Source organism: Dendropsophus ebraccatus, chromosome 7 (assembly GCF_027789765.1).
Source record: "Dendropsophus ebraccatus isolate aDenEbr1 chromosome 7, aDenEbr1.pat, whole genome shotgun sequence".
In the NCBI taxonomy this organism is placed as follows: domain Eukaryota; kingdom Metazoa; phylum Chordata; class Amphibia; order Anura; family Hylidae; genus Dendropsophus; species Dendropsophus ebraccatus.
In genome coordinates, this window is record NC_091460.1 from 97382098 (window position 1) to 97404891 (window position 22794).

At 42.8% G+C, this 22794-nt stretch overlaps 1 protein-coding gene across 2 annotated transcripts in view; it reads left to right on the forward strand.

The window, feature by feature from the left end:
* The window catches only part of LOC138796915 (beta-1,4-galactosyltransferase 1-like), a 160100-nt gene that overhangs the window by 13589 nt on the left and 123717 nt on the right, over window positions 1-22794 (forward strand). The gene's annotated exons all lie outside the window — the stretch shown is intronic.

Here is a 22794-nt window from a genome sequence, read left to right on the forward strand (position 1 = left end):
GTGAGAGGGAAACCAGACTCCATAACTGTGAAGCCCATACAGAAGACCCCCTGCAGGAAGCTCACCAGGTGTAGAGTAGCCTTTAATGTTCTCTGACCAAAATGAGCATACCTCCCAACTTTTGCAAAGAGCAAAGAGGGACATGTGCGCCGCGATCCCCATAGCCACGCCCCATAGCAAACCCCCATAGCCACGCCCCATAGCAACCCTCCATAGCCACGCCCCCATAGCAACCCTCTATAGCCACTCCCCTACAGTCACCACATGCTGCTGACTGAATAGTGCCCTATACAGTATCCAATCCCCCAATCCCCCATTATAGTGCCCCACATAGTATCCAATCCCCCAATAGTGCCACACATAGTATCCAATCCCCCACATAGTGCCCCACATAGTATCCAATGCCCCCATATAGTGCCCCACATAGTATCCAATGCCCCATATAGTGCCCCGCATAGTAGCCAATGCCCCCATATAGTGCCCCACATAGCAGCCTATGTCCCCATATAGTGCCCCACATAGTAGCCTATGCCTCCATATAGTGCCCCACATAGTAGCCTATGCGCCCATATAGTGCCCCACATAGTAGCCAATCCCCATATAGTGCCCCACATAGTAGCCAATCCCCATATAGTGCCTTACATAGTAGCCAATCCCTCCATATAGTGCCCCACATGGTAGCCAATCCCCCATAGAGTTCCCCACATAGTAGCCAATGCCCCATATAGCGCCCACATAGTAGCCAATGCCCCCATATATGCCCCACATAGTATCCAATCCCCCATATAGTGCCCCATGTAGTAGCCAATCCCCCAATAGTGCCACACATAGTATCCAATCCCCCACATAGTGCCCCACATAGTATCCAATGCCCCCATGTAGTGCCCCACATAGTATCCAAAGCCCCACATAGTAGCCAATGCCCCCATATAGTGCCCCACATAGTAGCCTATGCCCCCATATAGTGCCCCACATAGTAGCCAATCCCTCCATATAGTGCCCCACATAGTAGCCAATCCCCATATAGTGCCCCACATAGTAGCCAATCCCTCCATATAGTGCCCCACATAGTAGCCAATCCCCCATAGAGTGCCCCACATAGTAGCCAATGCCCCATATAATGCCCACATAGTAGCCAATGCCCCCATATATGCCCCACATAGTATCCAAACCCCCATATAGTGCCCCACATAGTAGCCAATTCCCTCCATATAGTGCCCCACATAGTAGCCAATGCCCCCATATAGTGCCACACATATTAGCCAACCCCTATATAGTGCCCCACATAGTAGCCAATCCCCCCATATAGTGCCCCACATAGTAGCCAATCGCCCCATATAGTGCCCCACATAGTAGCCAATGCCCCCATATAGTGCCCCACATAGTAGCCTATGCCCCCATATAGTGCCCCACATAGTAGCCTATGCCCCATTATAGTGCCCCACATAGTAGCCAATCCCCATATAGTGCCACACATAGTAGCCAATCCCCATATAGTGCCCCACATAGTAGCCAATCCCTCCATATAGTGCCCCACATAGTAGCCTATGCCCCATTATAGTGCCCCACATAGTAGCCAATCCCCATATAGTGCCCCACATAGTAGCCAATCCCCATATAGTGCCCCACATAGTAGCCAATCCCCCAATAGTGCCACACATAGTATCCAATCCCCCACATAGTGCCCCACATAGTATCCAATGCCCCCATGTAGTGCCCCACATAGTATCCAAAGCCCCACATAGTAGCCAATGCCCCCATATAGTGCCCCACATAGTAGCCTATGCCCCCATATAGTGCCCCACATAGTAGCCAATCCCTCCATATAGTGCCCCACATAGTAGCCAATCCCCATATAGTGCCCCACATAGTAGCCAATCCCTCCATATAGTGCCCCACATAGTAGCCAATCCCCCATAGAGTGCCCAACATAGTAGCCAATGCCCCATATAATGCCCACATAGTAGCCAATGCCCCCATATATGCCCCACATAGTATCCAAACCCCCATATAGTGCCCCACATAGTAGCCAATTCCCTCCATATAGTGCCCCACATAGTAGCCAATGCCCCCATATAGTGCCACACATATTAGCCAACCCCTATATAGTGCCCCACATAGTAGCCAATCCCCCCATATAGTGCCCCACATAGTAGCCAATCGCCCCATATAGTGCCCCACATAGTAGCCAATGCCCCCATATAGTGCCCCACATAGTAGCCTATGCCCCCATATAGTGCCCCACATAGTAGCCTATGCCCCATTATAGTGCCCCACATAGTAGCCAATCCCCATATAGTGCCACACATAGTAGCCAATCCCCATATAGTGCCCCACATAGTAGCCAATCCCTCCATATAGTGCCCCACATAGTAGCCTATGCCCCATTATAGTGCCCCACATAGTAGCCAATCCCCATATAGTGCCCCACATAGTAGCCAATCCCCATATAGTGCCCCACATAGTAGCCAATCCCTCCATATAGTGCCCCACATAGTAGCCAATCCCCCATAGAGTGCCCCACATAGTAGCCAATGCCCCATATAGTGCCCACATAGTAGCCAATGCCCCCATATATGCCCCACATAGTATCCAATCCCCCATATAGTGCCCCACATAGTAGCCAATCCCCCCATATAGTGCCCCACATAGTAGCCAATGCCCCCATATAGTGCCCCACATAGTAGCCAATCCCCCATATAGTGCCCCACATAGTAGCCAATGCCCCATATAGTGCCCCACATAGTAGCCAATGCCCCCATATAGTGCCCCACATAGTAGCCAATCCCCCATTTAGTGCCCACATAGTAGCCAATGCCCCCATATAGTGCCCCACATAGTAGCCAATCCCCATATAGTGCCCCACATAGTAGCCAATCCCCCATATAGTGCCCCACATAGTAGCCAATCTACCATATAGTGCCCCACATAGTAGCCAATGCCCCCATATAGTGCCCCACATATTATCCAATCCCCCATATAGTGCCCACATAGTAGCCAATCCCCCATATAGTGCCCCACATAGTATCCAATCCCCCATATAGTGTCCCACATAGTAGCCAATGCCCCATATAGTGCCCCACATAGTAGCCAATCCCCATATAGTGCCCCACATAGTAGCCAATGCCCCCATATAGTACCCCACATAGTAGCCAATGCCTCCATATAGTGCCCCACATAGTAGCCAATGCCCCCATATAGCGCCCCACATAGTAGCCAATCCCCATATAGTGCCCCACATAGTAGCCAATGCCCCCAAATATGCCCCACATAGTAGCCAATGCCCCCATATAGTGTCCTACATAGTAGCCAATGCCCCCATATATGCCCCACATAATAGCCAATGCCTCCATATAGTGCCCCACATAGTAGCCAATGCCCCCATATAGTGCCCTACATAGTAGCCAATGCCCCACATAGTAGCCAATGCCCCTCATATAGTGCCCCACATATTATCCAATCCCCCATATAGCGCCCCACATAGTAGCCAATCCCCCCATTTGTGTGGCCCCACCGAAAAAAACAATAAACCAGTAACTCACCTGTCCACCGGTCCCAGCAGCTCCTCTCCCGGCAGAGTGCGCACTCCCGTCATCCTCCGTTGGCGGGCAGCGGGATATACAGACACTGACTGTGTCGGAAGTAATTCATGACAGAGGCTGCAGGTCACTTCCGGCACAGTCAGTGCGCGCTCTGCCAGGAGAGGAGCTGCTGGGACTGGCGGACAGGTGAGTTACTGATTTAATGCGGGGCACTGGGTGCTGTTCTGGGACCGCGGGACAGCACCCCGAAAACGGGACTGTCCCGCGGAATGCGGGACAGTTGGGAGGTATGAGAATGGGCAGTCATCTCCCCCTCTCTTCAGCCTTCAACAAGTAATCTGGAGTGCTGGTATGTAGCATTTTATAGCTTATGCTCTGTCTGGAATAGGGCCCTGGAGGAAAATTCTTGAAGGAATAGCTAATGCCCTCCAATCTGTAGTGGATGCAGAAGAAAGTCATCCATCAAACCAGCAGCTGTCAGTGTGTGTTAACCCCATCCTTCCCAATTGTCACTGTAGCTAGCTATTACACTGCATATCTTGTTACTTTTACCTCCTCTATAAGATTGTCACTAGTCATGGCTGGTGGGAAACATCTTTAGTAATTAGGTCTCCATGGGGCAGTATTGGCACTCAGAGACGGCCCCTCTGTGACACTGCAGGGCTGACGCTCCCAGGGGTTTGTGATTGACGAAGATGTCTCCTGCCAGCTGTGACTAGTTAGCACAGAGGACCGCCCCCATACCTGTATAGGTAGGATTTACATACGGCACTGGACATTTACAAACTGTGTTTTCAGAATATATAAGCAACGCTTATAGCAATTATTTATAGGACTTGAAACAGTGCTGTGGGCCATATTCAACTTATTTATAGATGCAGTAATGTTTTTCTAGTGATGTATTGCATCCCCCTTAACCCCTTTTGGGCCAGACTGATGTCAGACTGCACCCATACCAGCAAGGAAGGGGTTAAGTGACCCCCCTTCCTTGCTGGGAGGGGTGCAGTGCTGGGGAGGGGAGAGCTCTATACTCACCCCGATGTGTCCTCTTCGTTGGTCCGCAGCACAATGAAGTCACTGTGCTGCGGACCCGCTAAATATACGTGCGCTGAGCTGATCAGCCAATCAGCTGAGCGCACATATAATTCTAAATGTTTCTTCTAATAATGCTATTGTGATAACATAATTAGAAGAAACATTTGATGTTTTAATTAAAGTAAAGTGATGATTAGTACAGAAAGCTCTTTTGCCGGCAATATGAATTAACTGGAGTTTCCTGTACTAATTAATATTTAATTAATAAAACACATTTTCGTTGAAATAAAATCAGTTTCGTTGTTCAATAATTTATTTCTAACGAATCCATCATTGTGCAATTAAATATACTGTCAAAAAATAAATATATATATAAATATACATTTATTTATATATATATTTATTTTAACAGTATATTTAATTGCAAAATGATGGATTCGTTAGAATTAAATTATTGAACAACGAAAGGGACTTTATTAATTTAATATATTAACTATTAGAGGCATCGGCATTCGGCATCATTGCCGGCTATTTTTGAAGTACTCCGTACGGACCGCCTGTCAATCCACGGCCGCATTTCCAGCCGCAAACAATGGTCTTGTTCATAGTGTGCACTGTGCAGCCGTATATCGTATACTTTCCAGCGTACGCATGAACCACCAAAAATACCGCCGCACAATTACAGCCGCAAATACAGCCGCACAGTTACATAGTGTGAACCTAGCCTTAAAGTGTAACTGTCATTTAACATTTTTTTCTCCAGAAATCAATAGTACAAGCAATTTAAAAAACAACAACTCTGTAATATATTTTCTGTATACAAAAGCTGTTTCCCAAGACCCCCTATACTCCCCCCCCCCCCCCCCCGCCAACACACACTTATCTGTGCATTATGGGCACAGAAATCCTGCTTCAGACAGCGCAAAATAACTAGATTTGCATTTCCAGGGAAATACATAGTGCTTAAAAAGAGCACTCCTTTAATAGTGACTTCCCTTTAAAAGAAACTTTGCCCCTTGATACCCTCCCTATATGAGTGACTTTGGTACAGTCCCTTTAAGAGCAACTTTGGTACAGTCCCTTTAAAAGAAACTTTTGTGCAGTCCCTTCAAGAGCAATTTTGGTGCCAACGCTTTGAGTGACCTATATACTGTCCCTTTAAGATCAGCTTAAGAACTGTCCCTTTAAAAGAGACTTAGGTACCATCCTTTGATGACCGTCCTTTTAAGAGTGACTTGGGTACCGTCCTTTTAAAAGCGATTTGGGTACCATCTTTTTAACAGCGGTTTATGTAATGCCCCTGTAAGAGCGACTTGGGTATTGTCCCTTTAAGAGCGACTTGGGTACCATCCCTTTAAGAGTGACTTGGGTACCGTCCCTTTAAGAGTGACTTGGGTACCGTCCCTTTAAGAGTGGCTTGGGTACCATCCCTTTAAGAGTGGCTTGGGTACCGTTCCTTTAAGAGCGGCTTGGGTACCGTCCCTTTAAGAGCGGCTTAGGTACCGTCCCTTTAAGAGCAACTTATGTAATGCCCCTTTAAGAGTGACTTGGGTACCGTCCCTCTAAGAGCAACTTGGGTACTGTCCCTTTAAGAGCTACTTGGGTACCATCCCTTTAAGAGCTACTTGGGTACCGTCCCTTTAAGAGTGACTTATGTAATGCCCCTTTAAGAGCGACTTAGGTATTGTCCCTTTAAGAGCTGCTTGGGTACTGTCCCTTTAAGAGCGGCTTGGGTGCCGTCCCTTTAAGAGCGGCTTGGGTACTGTCCCTGCTACATGGGTGGCTCAGCTCTGCAACTTTACTGACTGAACTCTGCTACTTATAATGGTAAAGATCATTGCTCGGTTACCATGACAATCTTACTTATGTCAGTAAGACAAAATCGTTAAGGGCCTCCCATCTTGTACATCTTCTATCGGCCAATAGTGGACATGTGACTGTGCGGATGTTGTGAGGCATTGACTGACAAGACCTTAGAATTTCTATTGGCTGCTATATTTCAGCTATTTGCATATGTGCTGTAATTGGCTGTTAGCGTTTACAGTGTGGCCATTATTTCCAATGGGCCATTATTTCTATGGGAAATTAGGGGTCTTTAAACGTAAATTTCTTAAAAACAACAAATCCGATCGAAACCAAAAATATATAGCACACTTGTCACCGCTGAGGGCTTCAAACAGAGTTTTGGGCTGTATTAATCGCAGAAGAATGGCTGAAAGAAGAAGAAACAGAAACTTAAAACCCTCCCCACATTTCAATTGAGAACCATGCTTGATCAGAGTACCAAGAAGCAAGCATTTTAGGGTTTCCCACTCGATTGGGGGTGCCATAAGGTCATGTAGATGGTCCTGTGTAAATATAGTTATTTTACATTTAGCTTACGTTCACACTACGTATATTTCAGTCAGTATTGTGCTCCTCATATTGCAACCAAAACCAGGAGTAGATTAAAAACACAGAAAGGCTCTGTCCACACAATGGTGTAACTGAGTGGATGGCCGTCATTTAATAGCAGATATTTGCTGTTATTTTAAAACAACGGCTGTTATATTGAAATAATGGCCGTTATTTACTGTTATATGGCGGCCATCCACTCAATTTCACCATTGTGTGAACAGAGCCTTTCTATGTTTTTAATCCACTCCTGGTTTTGGTTGCAATATGAGGACCACAATACTGACTGAAATATACGTAGTGTGAAAATAGCCTTAAGGTGCAACTGTCATTTAACATTTTTTTCTCCAGAAATCTATAGTACAAACAATTTAAAAAACAACTCTGTAATAGATTTTCTGTATACAAAAGCTGTTTCCCAAGACCCCCTATACTCCCCCCTATACTTCAAGCACTATGATAATAATAGTAATAATAATAAAAATAATAATAAATTTTATTTTTATAGCTCCAACAGATTGTGCAGCATTTTTCTGTGGGTACATTTATAGCCAAACATCAGACATAACACAGATACACTTGTAATTATCCAACTGTACATTAGGAGTGAGGGCCCTTCACACATGTAGGAGCTTAGTAACTATGGGTATGTACAAATTCCAAATTAAGGAACCTGATAAGCCTGCTTGAAAAGATCAGTTTTGATGGCATGTTTGAAGCTTTGGGTATTGGAGGCGAGTCTGACAGTCTTGGGTAATGCATTCCATAGAACTGGTGCAACTCGGGTAAAGTCCTAAAGTCGGGAGTGAGAGGTGCGGATTAAGGAGGATGTTTATTAAGTCAGTAGAGGAGCATTAAAGCACAGGTAGGACAGAGATTAGGGAGGAGATGTAGGGAGGTGTAGCACTGTGGAGAGCTATGTGGGTAAGCAGGGACAGTTTGTATTGTATCCTGTGCTTAATAGGGAGCCAATGTAGTGACTGACAAGGGAGAGGCATTGGTGTAGCGGCTGGATAGGGAGATGAGCCTGGCTGCTGTATTAAGAATAGACTGGAGGGGGAGAGTTTAGAGGAAGGAAGGACGATTAGTAAGGAATTGCAATAGTCTAGACAGGAATAAATCAGAGCGACAATGAGAGTTTTAACCCAATCGACAGTAAGGGAGGGACGGATTTTAGAGATGTTTTTTAAATGCAAGTGACAAGAACGTAAAAGAGATTAAATATGGGGAGTAAAGGCCAGATCAGAGGCTAACATAACCCCAAGGCAGCAAGCTTGATGTCTAGGGGTTATAGTTGCACCACAGAAAGAGACAGAGATGGAGATGTCAGGTGGAGGGTGGTTAGCAAAGGTAGGAAATACAAGAAGTTTAGTTTTAGCCAGGTTGAGTTTTAGGAATAGGGAGGACATAATGTTAGAGACATCAAGGGTCTTAATTAAAAAAGGGACTTGCTGGCAATCACTTAAAAAAGACGTATCGCGCATGGGAATCTATTATGGTGTTTTTAACAGGAGGGATTTGTGGAATCCAATTGAGACTCCTTTGGATTTAGAGCAGGGGTATTAAACTCAGGCCCTCCAGCTGTTTCAGAACTACAATTCTCATTGTGCCTGGACAACTAGAGCTATAGCTTTGGCTGTCCAGGCATGAAGGGAATTGTAGTTTTATAACAGCTGAAGGGCCTGAGTTTGACACCTGTGATCTAGAGTCAGGATTAGAGGAGTGTCACCAGACAGGAAAGTATTGGTTGTTAATTTCAGGAAAATGACCAGACTGAAAGGAGAATTCTGGACAAAAGCTATTTTAAAGTATGATATTGACCAACAAAAGTTATACAAATTAGACAATAGACATTTATTATGGGAAATGTGCGATGCCCTGGCCCCTGGGGGCCACTTCCGCAGTGCTGGTGTTATGAGCGGGCAATGACCGGGGCAGCTGCAGGGGTTATACTTGTCACGGTATAGGCCTGAGGGCAGCACAGCTGTAGGGCCGGTCTGTGGAATCTGCGGGTGATGATGGGCATGAGATTCTTCGCTGCACCTAGTCAGGGCACCAGTTAGTGGACACCAATGCCAGGGTTCAGTAACAGCGGTTTTATTATAGATGAGGTAACTAGTAGCAACAGTTCTGTCCGGATGCAACCGGGTATATAGCAGGCTTTGACAAATAAAGCAGGAGTGGTGCTGCATAGGCTGTGAGAATACGTGCCGGATGATGGGAGTAGGATTATGAGAGGAATAGCGTTGCTGGGTGGATTAGCTTGAGAATAATACTTGCTGTGAATCCTTGTAGCGATGAGGAGAGATAACGGAATGACACCCAGATGAGAGAGAAGACTCCGGACACTTGAGCAGGCAGATACAGCCGAAGACTTGAACACAGCAGAGCACTCGATCCACACTTCTAGTGGTGAAGTGGGAGCTGCAGAGAAGAAGCCCAACTCCTCTGAGGCAGGAGAGGGACGACACACATCCTCCTTGCTTGGAAGCAGGGGGAAGACTAACTTGTTAGGAGGAAGTGGGAGGTCACATGGTTGTTCCTGGCCAGAGCTAGTCGGCCATTGGAGGAACCATGGTTACAGGGCACTGGCACGGTCACGTGATCAACAGCCTCGCATACCACTGTACAATGTAATAATACACAGGAATACATGAGAATACACATGAGAATGCACATTACCAGAGAATACTAGGGGAAAACCAGCAGTTGAAGTGCAAACACTTACCAGAACAGGCATTGACACAGCAAGAGAAATAACCATAATAGGAGTAGTAGTCTGCATGTTCTGGGACACTGCAAATGCACATATAGTGATTTTTTTTACCTGCACTTACTACTGCAAGAAGTCTTCAATTTCTTGCAAAAATGGTGACGTTGCATCCCACTGTCCCAAAGGTGTTGGCTGGGCTGTGTGGTGGCTGCTTCTCCTAGCACACTTCTAACTGCCCCTGGCACAGTTATGGTGCCCATCCCCCAGGATAATACCATTGCCGGTGTCAGGGCAGCCCCGCTCACCCACCCAGTATGAACAGCTACTCCAGCCTGCCCCTGCTCGGGAAGCCTCCTCCTACCTGCAGCAACTCCCCTGGACCTTTTCCTGGCCACCAGCGCCCTTGCTCTAGGCATTTAGCACCATCATTTGTCACCTAACTGTTGGCTCCCCCCCAGGAAGGCCTCTGCTTCTGACTGCCGCTAGGAGAGGCTCCTCCTGCCTGCAGCTGCTCCCTAGGACCTTCTCCTGGCCACCTGGGGAGGAGCGGCAGTCAGGTAAATGGAAGCAGGCTGATGAGCTGATTGCAGAGATAACAAAGCTATTTGCTTTGTTATTACTGTAAATTCGCTTATCTCTACGCAAAACCTAAACTCCACATTTATGGCGGGATATGTTATCATATACTGTATGTCAAACACATCCATAGGCTATGTTCACATTTTCTGGCCAGCTTTTTGGGCGACCATCATGTTGAAAAGAGAATACAGCCGGATTCTGTAAATTATGCCTGTCCAAAAAGATGTCTTTAAAAAAAAAAAAAAAAAAAGTAAAAAAAATGGTGTGAATAGAGCCATATCATGTAATGGACATGATACATGCCACCACGATGGGAGTTGGTAGCAGACATACAACTACCCTGTTTGTCCCAAAGTAAGACATCCCCTGAAAACAAGACCTAGTAGAGGTTTTGCTGAATTGCTAAATATAAGACCTCCCCCAAAAGTAAGACCTAGCTAAATTTATGTTTGGAAGCATGCCTGCTGAACAGAACAGCAGGGCATGCCGCTGTTATACTGCTGTGGCCGGGATGCTGGATAAGGTGTTAAGGCAGCAGCTAGGCTCTAGTGTTTGTGAGGCTGATACTTCTCTTGACACGTTGACCAGGAGTGGTGATACCCACCCCCAGACACACGGGCACTAAACCTTTAAGAAGGGGTAGACTAGTGTGAGGGTGCAGGTGTGACACAAAGAAGGCGACAGAGTCCAGCACTTAAACAAGAGGTTAAGCTTAATTTGTAAAAACTTCAGTGCAATAGCAATAATAAAAAAAGGTTGTCATGAGTAAGGACGTTTTGTCAGAGACGCGTCATATTTTTTATTGTAAACGTCAATGTTTTTAAGATTGTATTTTTTAACATGTTTTGAATGAAGACTTTGCATTTTACTATTTTTTGAGCCGGAGGATATCCTTTATCTATCTGCAATGCCTTGAGCTCCCGGGAGTGGGTCCGTTTATCTGTGTACAGTGCACACTGTCTATATGGTGAGCTTACCCAAATTGTTTTGCCACAGCTATTTTGCTCCATAAAACTTAGTGGATTACCATACTGGGACACTAGAATTCTTTTTAGCCCGCCGTCATTGTCCCTGCTGTGCTGTTCACACTGTTTACCATCACCCTGCCTCTCCCACCAGGTGAGTCGCCCAGCGCCTTTTTTAGGACGCTCAAACTGACTGTTTGATATATTATACAATCTCATGAAGAGAGTGTGGAGGGGGCGGCCTTTAGAGTGTGTCTTTAAAGGGGTTTATGTGAGCAATAAAAATAAACAGTGCACTTCCAATGTGGTGTCCCATCACAGGGTGTTGCTTCTTGGCATCTGTGCAAAGTTTTCTCTCAGGTTAACAAAGTGGGATTGCCTTTTCCCCCCCACTGGGTGACGCACCACTATTTCTGTCTTCTATGCACAGCGGTAGAGTCAAAGGGTTGTGTTGTACCATGTGTTTCTATGCTGACCAGTCACAGGTGCTCTTTCTTCTTATCCTATTCTATCCTTCTCTCTCACACACTCACTCAGCCCCACCACTCACAGGAGGGTTTAGATTTGCCCCTATAGGAGGAGTTAATCTGGTGGAGGAAGTGAGTCAGTCCAGACTTAGTTTTCAGAGTGAGAGGACACACAGAGACCTAGTTCTTGCAGAAGTTAAGCCAGGGCCTGGCTTTGGCCAGGACCTCAGACAGGGACTAGACACCACAGCAAAGACTTTATTCTCTATTCAAGCAACTACCACAGTTATGCAATGTTAAGCTCCACTTAGGGGAGAGAAGCCACCTAAGACAACCCTAGCCCATGCCAGGAACCTTTTAAAACCGTGCAAGGCAGTGTCCTGACCCCAGTAGGACAAAGCTACCAGAGTAAAGGTCTACGTATTCTACTGCACAGCGCAGGACGACTGGGTCATCTCAGAAGTCTGCTGCACCCAGATAACCGACAATTTGGGCTTGCACTACCCACCTAGGATGGGTTCTATGCTACTAGGGGACAGAAGGCGGTCAGACTATAGTCTATACTTAAATACGAGTATCACTTATCTCTTCTTATCTATACTGCTGTTCCGGCAGCGCACATATTCTACATTGGGCAGGGATCCTCTGGCAACTCCTCTTCTCTCAACAAAGCACTTCCTACTACAGAACACCTACTTCTACAAGGCACTGGTTCTACTCTACTGTCAGCAACTACGTTTCAGTATCAAGATTTGCATCTGTATTAAATGTAGTGTTCACCTGCAACTTTGTATTCTTATACTTAAGGCACGGGACTCTGTTTAGTCTACCTGCACCCACACACACCACTGTTTACCTTGGGTTAGTTTTCCCTTTTCCCCGAGTGGGTCTACTATCACTCAAGGTTACCGTGACAAGTGCCCAATGGACCCTCAATACTCCGAGAGGTTACCGACCATTTGTGGACAACAAACCAGCCAAACAGGTATCAACATCACACCTGTGTACATCTACACCCGAGGTCCAGATTCCATCATAGAACTGGCGTCACGAGTAACATCACAGCATTGGCCGAGTACCATACCTACAAAGTATATGAGAGCACTTGCGGTATGCCACGCAGGAAGGAAGTAGGCCCCGGTTTGCCACTATGCAAGATGGTATGTCACGGTTATGACACAAGGGTATGTGGCTAATCTACGGGAACCTAAACACACGGGCCACCAATTCTTTGTTGCCCCTAGTCAAGGCCCCAATGAAGAGACCAATGCCAGGGTTCGAAAACAACAATAGCTGTATGTTTATTGGAACAGCAACACTAGTAGCAACAGTCTCTGGATACAACCAGGAATAATCAACTCGGTGATGAGCAGAACTGGTGATAACTGAGGTGATGGGTGGTGTTGCAATAGGCCGTATATATATAAATGTCCCTTTAGTTAGAACGAATTTTTGTTGAGGATGGAAGTAGTAGTTCCCTTAAGATAATGATGCTGGGTGTAGTAATGATGAGGAGAATACTTGCAGTTAGCAATGATGAGAGAATATGGAGACTTAGAAGATAAACCCAGATCTTAGAATATACAGGAATCTTGAAGAATACGCCAGGTCTTGACTGGACCGGAATGAGTTTTGACAGTATATCTGACAGAGGAGTAGTAGCAAAGCGTCCTTCTCTCTTGAGGACTAGAGAGGAACTAACTAAACCCCAGCCAAAAGCTCAACGGCTATTGGAGTTGCTATGGCCAGGGAAGTCACGCGATACTAGACCTGTTGCATCACCACACCACATGACTAACAAATTTGCAAATCAATATACATAACAGCATTATGATAATATAATATATATAAGATGTAATACTAGTTATTACATCTTATATACTAATTATATATAATAATATAAGATGTAATACTAGACTTAAACAGTTGGGGGCAACAAAAAACAAGCTTTTGCAGTGGATATTAAACTTTTCCAGCACTACATCAAGCAGGATATCTTTATAAAGAGAAAGAACTTCTGCACAGGTTGCCATCTACCCTAAGGCTATGTTCACACTACTTATATGTACGACCGTAGTGCGAGCTGCGAATATTCGTCCGTAGTTTTGAGGTTGATGCGTACGCTGGACGATATGCGTACGATATACGGCTGCACAGTGCACACTATTTATGAGCCTATGGCCCGATCGTAAACGGACAGGTAAAAAATGAACATGACCATTGTTTGCGGCCGGAACTGTGCAAATTCACGGCCGTGGATTTACAGGCGGTCCGTACGGAGTACTTAAAAAATAGCCGGCAATAATGCCGAATGCCGATGCCTCTAATAGTTAATATATTAACCCTTTGAGGACCAGGCCCAAAATGACCCAGTGGACCGTGCAAATTTTGATCTTAGTGTTTTCGTTTTCCCCTCCTCCCCTTCTAAGAGCTCTAGCACTCTCAGTTTTCTATCTACAAGCCATGTAAGTGCTTGTTTTTTACAGGAATAGTTGTACTGTGTAATGGCGTCATTCATTTTACCATAACATGTACGATGGAATCCCAAATATATTATTTATGAAGATATAAATAGGTGAAATCGTAAATAAGAATGCAATATGGTAACGTTTGGGGGGTTCCTGTGTCTACGTAATGCACTATATGGTAACAGCGACATGACACTATTATTCTATAGGTCAGCCGGAACACAACCATATGCAGGTTACACAGATTCTCTAATGTTATATATGTATTTTTTAATGAAATCCTTTTTTTTGGCAATTAAATATTAATAAAATGGGCCTATTGTGACGCTTATAACGGTTTTATTTTTTCACCTACGGGGCTGTATGGGGCGTCATTTTTTCCACCATGATCTCTAGTTTTTATTAATACCATATTTGTGAAGATCGGACGTTTTGATCACTTTTTATTGATTTTTTTAATATATAATGTAACATAAAATCAGTAATCTGCGCACTTTTTCCCCTCTTTTCGTGTACGCCGCTAACCGATCACAATGACGCTTGTTATATTTTAATAGATCGGACAATTACGCACGCTACGGTATATTATATGTTTATCTATTTATTTATTTTTATATGTTTTATTTATATAATGGGAAAGGGGGGTGATTTAGACTTTTATTGGGGGAGGGGCTTTGGGGTAGTGTAATAGTGATTTGAACTTTTTTTTTTTACACATTTGAAGTCCCTTTGGGGGACTTCTACATTCACTACTTTGATTTTTACACTGATCATTGCTATGCCATAGGCATAGCATTGATCAGTGTTATCGGCGCTCTGCTCATTGAGCCTGCCTGTGCAGGCTCAGTGTAGCAGATCGCCGATCGGACCGCACGGAGGCAGGTGAGAGACCTCCGGCAGTCCGTTTCAACGATCGGGACCCCCGCAGTCACACTGCGGGGGTCCCGATCGGTAAGTGACAGGGGACTCCCCCTGTCACTTACACTTAAACGCCGCGGTCGCGCCGCGGTCGCGGCGTTTAAGGGGTTAATGACACGCGGCAGCGCGATCGCTGCAGCGTGTCATTACCGGTGAGGTCCCGGCTGCTGATTGCAGCCGGCCCCCACCTGCTATGAAGCGCGCTCCGCTCCGGAGCACGCTTCATAGCGGGAGAAACACCCAGGACGTAAGGTTACGTCATGGGTCGTCTGGGGACAGACTTCCATGACGTAACCCTACGTCCAGGGTCGTCTAAGGGTTAAATTAATAAAACACATTTTCTTTGTAATAAAGCCCCTTTCGTTGTTCAATAATTTAATTCTAACAAATCCATCATTGTGCAATTAAATATACTGTTAAAATAAATATATATATATAAATAAATGTATATATATTTTTTTTTTTTTTAAACGATATTTTATTAGTGGCTCATGTAATATTTGAACATACATATTGAAAATTCATTACATATTCAAAAAGAAAGTCGCTCACAGGCAACAAAAGATTGTATGTTTACAATATCATACAGATACAATGAGCCTTTGTAATAACCTTAAAAGATATACATATACAATACAACGTAGTCTTACCAAAAACATAAGTAGAAAAACAGTAATTTGTAATATCACCTTAAAACATGGTATAGATGTCAGATATTCAAATATGCTACCAATAGAATGGAGAGAATTGTCTTTAACAGAGAAAGGGAAAAGCTTAAGATATTTGGAGTGCTCCCAGAGTTCCCTTTTGAGCGGCCATGCAATACCAATCAGTGTCCTTAAATTGATTAATGACAGAGTCTCTCTCTTCTATAGTAAAATCATGAATTAGAAATTGTGTCCATTTGGACATAAATGTTTTTGTTGATTTTTCTTTGGTGCGCAATACATCCAAAAGTTCCCAATGAAAGATCTCCTTCAGAGCGGAGATTACCTCAGAAATGTCTGGTAGAGTATCCAGTATCCAGTGTCTTAATAAACATTTCAGGGAAACTAATAGAGTTAAATGAATTCCTTTAGAAGTAAGTAATTTAGGAGAGGGAGTAGTAGAGTCTATATCAATAAAATGAAAAAGATAACTAAGAGGGAGAAGTGGTATGGCATGGCCCCAAGTGGACAAAAGATAGAGCCGCACAGAGTCCCAAAATTCCTGCACTTGCGCGCAGGCCCAGGCACAGTGAAACAAGTCTGCTTTAGGAAGTGAACATTTTGGGCAACTGTTTATGTGAGCAGTGTGGGAGTTGGAAAAAGGAATATTAAAGGCATATATAGCCTTGTGTATAAAGCGAAAATGTATTTCACGTAGAACCACATTAGGAGTGGCAGAGTGCACTAGTTGAGATCCTCTCAATATTTGTTGGGTCAGATCCTCTGAAAAAATTACGGAGGACCATTTTTTGAAAAAAATTTGTCTAGATAAATTCTTTTGAGAGCGTGATCTAAGTTCTCCATATGTATGTGATAAAGAATTATGTACCGGTGGTGTTGGGAATAGATGATCAAATTCTATATCACTTTCTGCTTCTGCTATGTCCCGTACTCTGGAAGTAAGAAATTCAATTATAGAATCGTATTGAGGTAAATTAAATGAAGAAAATTTAAATCGTGTTCTGACGATATCCCATGATAAGAAAGTGTTGGAATTAGTATCCAGCAGATCCCCAACAGAAGAAACATGTGCACTCTGCCACTCTGAGTAGTCCAATTTGTCTGAGTCATGTGGGTAAAGTGGTGAATGCCACAGAGGAAATCTTTTCGATAGGCAAAAGGGTAAACCATATAATTTTCGCATCGCCTTCCATGTGGCAATGGTGTCTTTAAAGATAACACTTCTCTTAATTTCTGTGGGGAGTTCTGGTAATTTAGCATGTAGCAGGGTGGGTAAAGGCCAAGGTGCTGCTAAAGCTTTCTCAATTAAAATATTGGAGAAATATGACGTGTCCATAATCCAATCTTTAGCATGGCGAAAGAGAGCGGCTAAATTATATAATCTAATATCTGGGCATTGAGCGCCACCTTTAGAAGTAGGGAGACAGAGAGTGGAATAGGCAATACGAGGTCTCTTTGATTGCCAAATAAATTTAGTGAAATATGATTGGAGTAGGGAAACGTCAGAATGTTTGAGTAAAAGGGGTATTGTTTGCATTGGATATAACAGTTTTCCAAAACACATCATTTTGATTAAGTGGGTACGGCCTAGAATTGACAATGGTAGAGATTCCCATCTCTGGAGATCTTGTTTTATTCTCTTAATTATAGGGCGATAGTTCAGGGAATATAGTGAGGAGGGAGTTCTGCCAATCTGGATTCCAAGATAAGTAATATAGGATTTAGCGATGGAGACCCCCGCAGGACCTAAAGTAGACCTCTTATGTGGAGTTAGGTAAAGAAGTTGACTTTTATGTATATTGATTCTATACCCAGAGAAGGAACCAAAAAATTTTAAGGCATCTAATACTGCCGGAACATGTAGATCTGGGTTATCTAAATATATTAAAGTATCATCAGCAAAGCATGTAACTTTGATGACTTGGGAACCAACCCGTATGCCTGAGAAAAAGTCAGAAGAAATAAGATATCTAGCAAGAGGCTCCATCGCCAAATTGAACAATAGAGGGGATAGGGGGCAACCCTGTCTGGTACCTTTTTGTAAGGGAAAGCTATCTGAAAGGAAACCCGGGGTATGAATTCTAGCTTTCGGAGATGTGTATATTGTGGAAATAAAATCTTTGAATTGACCTGTGATACCAAATTTTGTTAAGGTCATGTCCAGCCACTCCCAGCTGATATTATCAAAAGCCTTTTCGGCGTCAATTGCCAACAGACCTGGAGAGTGGCTGGAACGACCCCCAGATTGGACACCAGACTGGGCCGCTAGTACAGTTCTTATATTAGTGACACCAGAACGTCCTTTTATAAAGCCAACTTGATGGCTGCCTATTAGTGATGGTAGGATGTCTGCCAATCTATTGGTCATAATCTTTGCCAACAATTTTAGGTCTACATTTATTAAAGAGATTGGCCTGTATGAATTAGGAGATGTCAGATCCTTCCCCTGTTTATGTAGTATTTTGATATATGCAGTATCTCCTGAGGGGAGCATGTGATGGTCAGTCAGAATAGTTTGGAAAGTAGAAAGAAGAGTGGGGGAGATGACAGAAGACATAGATTTATAAAATTCCGCACTATAGCCATCAGGGCCTGGAGCTTTGTTATTTTTAAGTGTAGAGATAGTGGCAGTAATTTCCTCCAATGTGACTGGGGCGTTGAGAGAATAAAGAGAAGGGGTATGAAGAGAAGGTAGAGTTAATGACTCTAGAAAGTTCTTACCAGCAGCTAGATCAAGCCTATCTTTGGAATATAGTGAGCGGTAAAATTGTTGTAAAAGTTGTGATATGACTTTAGGATCTTTTTGTATATTACCCGCTGTATCTTTGAGAGCAGGGATATGTGTAGTAGGTCTACGTCCTTTAGCAAGGTTAGCTAACATGTTCCCTGATTTATTACCATAGCGGAATAAACGGGTTATATGTATTGATCTCTATATATAGCATTGAGTTTTTCCTGTGCAATTTCAAAAGCTTGTCTAGCTGCTGTCCATTTAGATTTATTGTCATCTGTAGGGGAAGACAGGAAAAGAGTGTATGTAGAGTGCAGATCTTGGGAAAAATGAAGATAGTTTTTACGTGCTTCACGTTTCTGGGCAGCCACATAAGAAATTATTTGGCCCCTTAGAACTGCTTTTGCAGTCTCCCAGAAAAGTATTGGGGATTGTGTATGTTCAGCATTGTTAGAATAAAAGTCTGACCACCATTTTTTAAATAGTTTGATAAATGATTCATCATTAGCTAAATGAGAAGGAAATCTCCAAATAATATCGGATCCCTTCTGAAAAATATCTCTTAATTGTAAACTAACAGGGGAGTGATCAGAAATTACTATATCATGAATTTCAGAGTCTTCTACTCTGCCAAGAGAGTCCGGTGACACTAAACAGTAGTCTATTCTTGACCAGGCAGTTTGGGAGTGAGAGTAAAAGGAGCATTCTCTACCATCTGGGTGTAGATGACGCCAAGAATCAGATAGGGAGGTAGAATTAAGGAAGATGGATAAAATATTATCTGATGAAGTATATACAGTAGGGGTCTTAGTTCTTTTTCTATCTTCAGTTGTATTAAGAACAGTATTTAGGTCTCCACCAACTATTTTAAGATTATTGTCATCTTGCAGAATGAGGTTTTCCAATTTAAAAAAAAAATCAGGTCTCTGAGTGTTGGGACCATAAACGTTATATATGCTATATTTGCCCGCTGGAGTGTCAATAAGAAGATGACATATCCTGCCTTCATCATCTTGATATTGAGATAATACCGTACAGGCTAAATTTTTATGTGTAAGAATAACTACCCCGCCTTTACGGTTAATAGCTGGTGAACCATAAACTGCACCCACCCAAAAACGTTTGAGTCTGAAATAATCCGATTCAGTTAAATGTGTTTCTTGCAATAATACTATATCCGCCCTAAGTCTCTTAAGGTGTTTCAGTATAGAAGTCCTCTTAGATGGGGAACGTAGTCCCTTAACATTCCAAGTGATTAATTTCATACAATATTAATAGAAGAGGAGGTGTTAAGAAGAGACCCTGGAAGCACAATAACATAGTGGGTAACCCTTTCAGGCAGAAAAAGAGGATAGCATGTAGCATTTTCAGACAAACTAAAGGTGATATACCTAAGAATAAAACAGTTAACAATATAAACTAAGCGAATAAAGTGAGATGTGGACTTCACTTTTTTCGTATTGTAATGTTCGGAGCATTCGCAAACTCGCATTATGGAGAAGAAATAAAGAGAAAGAAATAACTGGTGGAGAGGTCACATCAACCTCCGCTCCACTAAATGAGTATATATTAAAATTAAAGACATACACATCCCTACCCCCCTGAGAAATGTGTGAGTTGTCACAGGGAAGCAAATAAATAAAATAAAATAAAAGGAAGAGTCAGTATATAATGATTAGTACTTAAAGAAGTTGTACTTAAAGCGTAACTGTCATGTTTTTTTTTATTGCAGAAATCCGTAGTATAAGCGTTTTTAAGAAACTCTGTAATCGGTTTTATCCGCCAAAAAAGCCTCCTTCTGTACTCAAGAAGCAATCTCCCTGCCTCCCCCCCTGACTTCTTATCTGTGCATTATCAGGCAAATCCGTCTTCATTACAGAGAAGCCAGTGAAGACGGGCTCTGCTCTCTCCATTGTAAGCCTATGAAGGGGGGAGGGGCTGAGGGAGATGAGGGAGCAGGAAGAGGTGACATGAAGGTCAGCTGTTTGTAGACTCTCTGGGCACCTAAAACGCAGGATTCAGGTTTCAGAAAGGTCAGTGCTTATCTATCAACTTACTAAGAAAAGATTAGAGAGTGTTGTGCTTTGCAGAAATCCTCTGTGCTCAGTCACTCCTAACAGCCCCTCCCCTCTCCATAGACACATAATGGACAGAGAAATCCTGCTTCTTTTGCAGTGAGGGTGGGGGCTGGGAGATTGCTTTTTTAGTCCACAAGTTAACTCTTTCAGTACATAAAACCTATTACAGAGTTTCTTAAAATCGCTTGAACTGTTGATATTTAATGTTTTTAAAAAAATGACCCTGAAATGACGGTTACGCTTTAAACTTAAAACCATACAAGGTGGAATTATACATATACATACATATACATGCACACACACACATATACATATATACATACATAAATACATACTTACACAAAGACACACACACCACCAAATGCATTACTACCTAGACTAAAGAAAATAATAATGTAGTAACAAGGTGTCCCTAATATAGTATTTAGTCAACATATATAGGGCTAAATAGAGAAAAAATACTCAGTTTTAATGAGCAGCATAGCGTCCAACAGAATAGAGATGGAGTTCATAATCATTCCATTTTTTCTACCGTGTCAGTAGGACCATCCAAACGTCGTCTCTTGTGCTTGTCTTGAATAGGTGGAGTGAGACCCTTTACATCTTTAAGGGAAGAAATGGCTTCCTCAGGAGAACTGTAAAGAGAGGCTGAACCATCCGATTTGAAAACTTTCAGTATGGCAGGATAAAGAAGAGCAAATCGTATTTGATTTTTTACCAATGTCGAGCAAATGTGTGCAAAAGCTTTAGGTTTTTGAACCACTGCTGCGGAGTAGTCATTAACCCCTTGCCTCCGCACCCTGTTTTGGCCTTAATGACCAAGGACTATTTTTTAAATCTGACCTGTCTCTCTTTATGTAGTGATAACTCTGCGATGCTTTTAACTATAGCGGTTATTCTGAGATTGTTTTTTCGTGACATATTCCTCTTTATGTTTGTAGTATACTTTGGTTGATACAACATTTGCACAAAAATTTGAAAAATGTACATTTCTTTCTATTCAAAATTCTCTTTTCCTAAGAAAGATAGTCATGTCACATGAACTAATTATTACTGTAACATCTACAACATGTCTGCTTTATGGTGACGTCATTTGGTGAACGTCCTTTTACTTTTTAGGATGTTATAGGGCTCAGAAATTTTGCAGCGATTTTTCAAATTTTCAGGAAAATTTCAAATTCTGATTTTTTTGGGGACCAGTTCAGTTCTGAGGTGGATTTGTGGGGTTCGTATGTTAGTTACCCCCATAAATCCCTCCACTGTAAAAACTACACCCCTCAAAGTATGCAAAGTAACATTTCATAAGTTTATTAACCCTTTTCACAGAAATTTAAGCAAGTTGGAGGCAAAATTTAAAATGTTAATTTTTTTGGCAGATATTCCATTTTAATTCATTTTTTCCTCTTACACAGCTAATACTAACTGAGAAATACCACTCTCTATTTATTCCCCTTATTCCATTGTTTCTAGAAATCCCCCATATGTGGCCGCAGTGCGTCACCTGACTCAACCACAGGCCTCAGACATGACAGAGACCTGGTGAATTTTGGGGCCTTTTTTTATTTCACGTTTTTTTTAGCCATTATACCATGTCACAGAGGCCTTGCGGTGCCAAAATATTTGTGTAAGACAAGTTGACGTTCCAATCGGTACCATTCTGAGGGACATTTGACACCCTGATCATTTTTTATGAAATTTTTTATGAGGTGGTACAAATAAAAAACACAATTTAGCAGCTGTTTTTCACCATTTTTTTGTATGCCATTTACTATACGTTACATATGACATATTATCGTTATTCATCAGGTCGGTACAGTTACAGTGATATCCATTTTATATAACTTTTGTTATAGTTTATGGAATTATACTATAAAAACTGTTTGTGTCTTGCGTATTGTAAGGGCAGTAATATTTACATTTTTTTGCCAATGGAGTTATGTGAGAGATTTTTTTTTTTTGTGGCATAATCTGACATTTTTAGTGGTACCTTTTGGGTACATGTATCGTATTGATAGCTTTTTTTCTATATATTTTTTAGGGGGCGGGATTAATAAAAAATTGTCATTTTGGTTAGTTTTTTTTGAATTTTTTTATGGCGTTAATCGGACGGGATAATTAATATAACCGGTTAATAGACAGGGTCATTACGGACGCGACAATACCAAATATGTGTATCTTATTCATAGGGGATCATTTATAAAGGGGAATGGGGAATGTGTATATATATTTATTTATA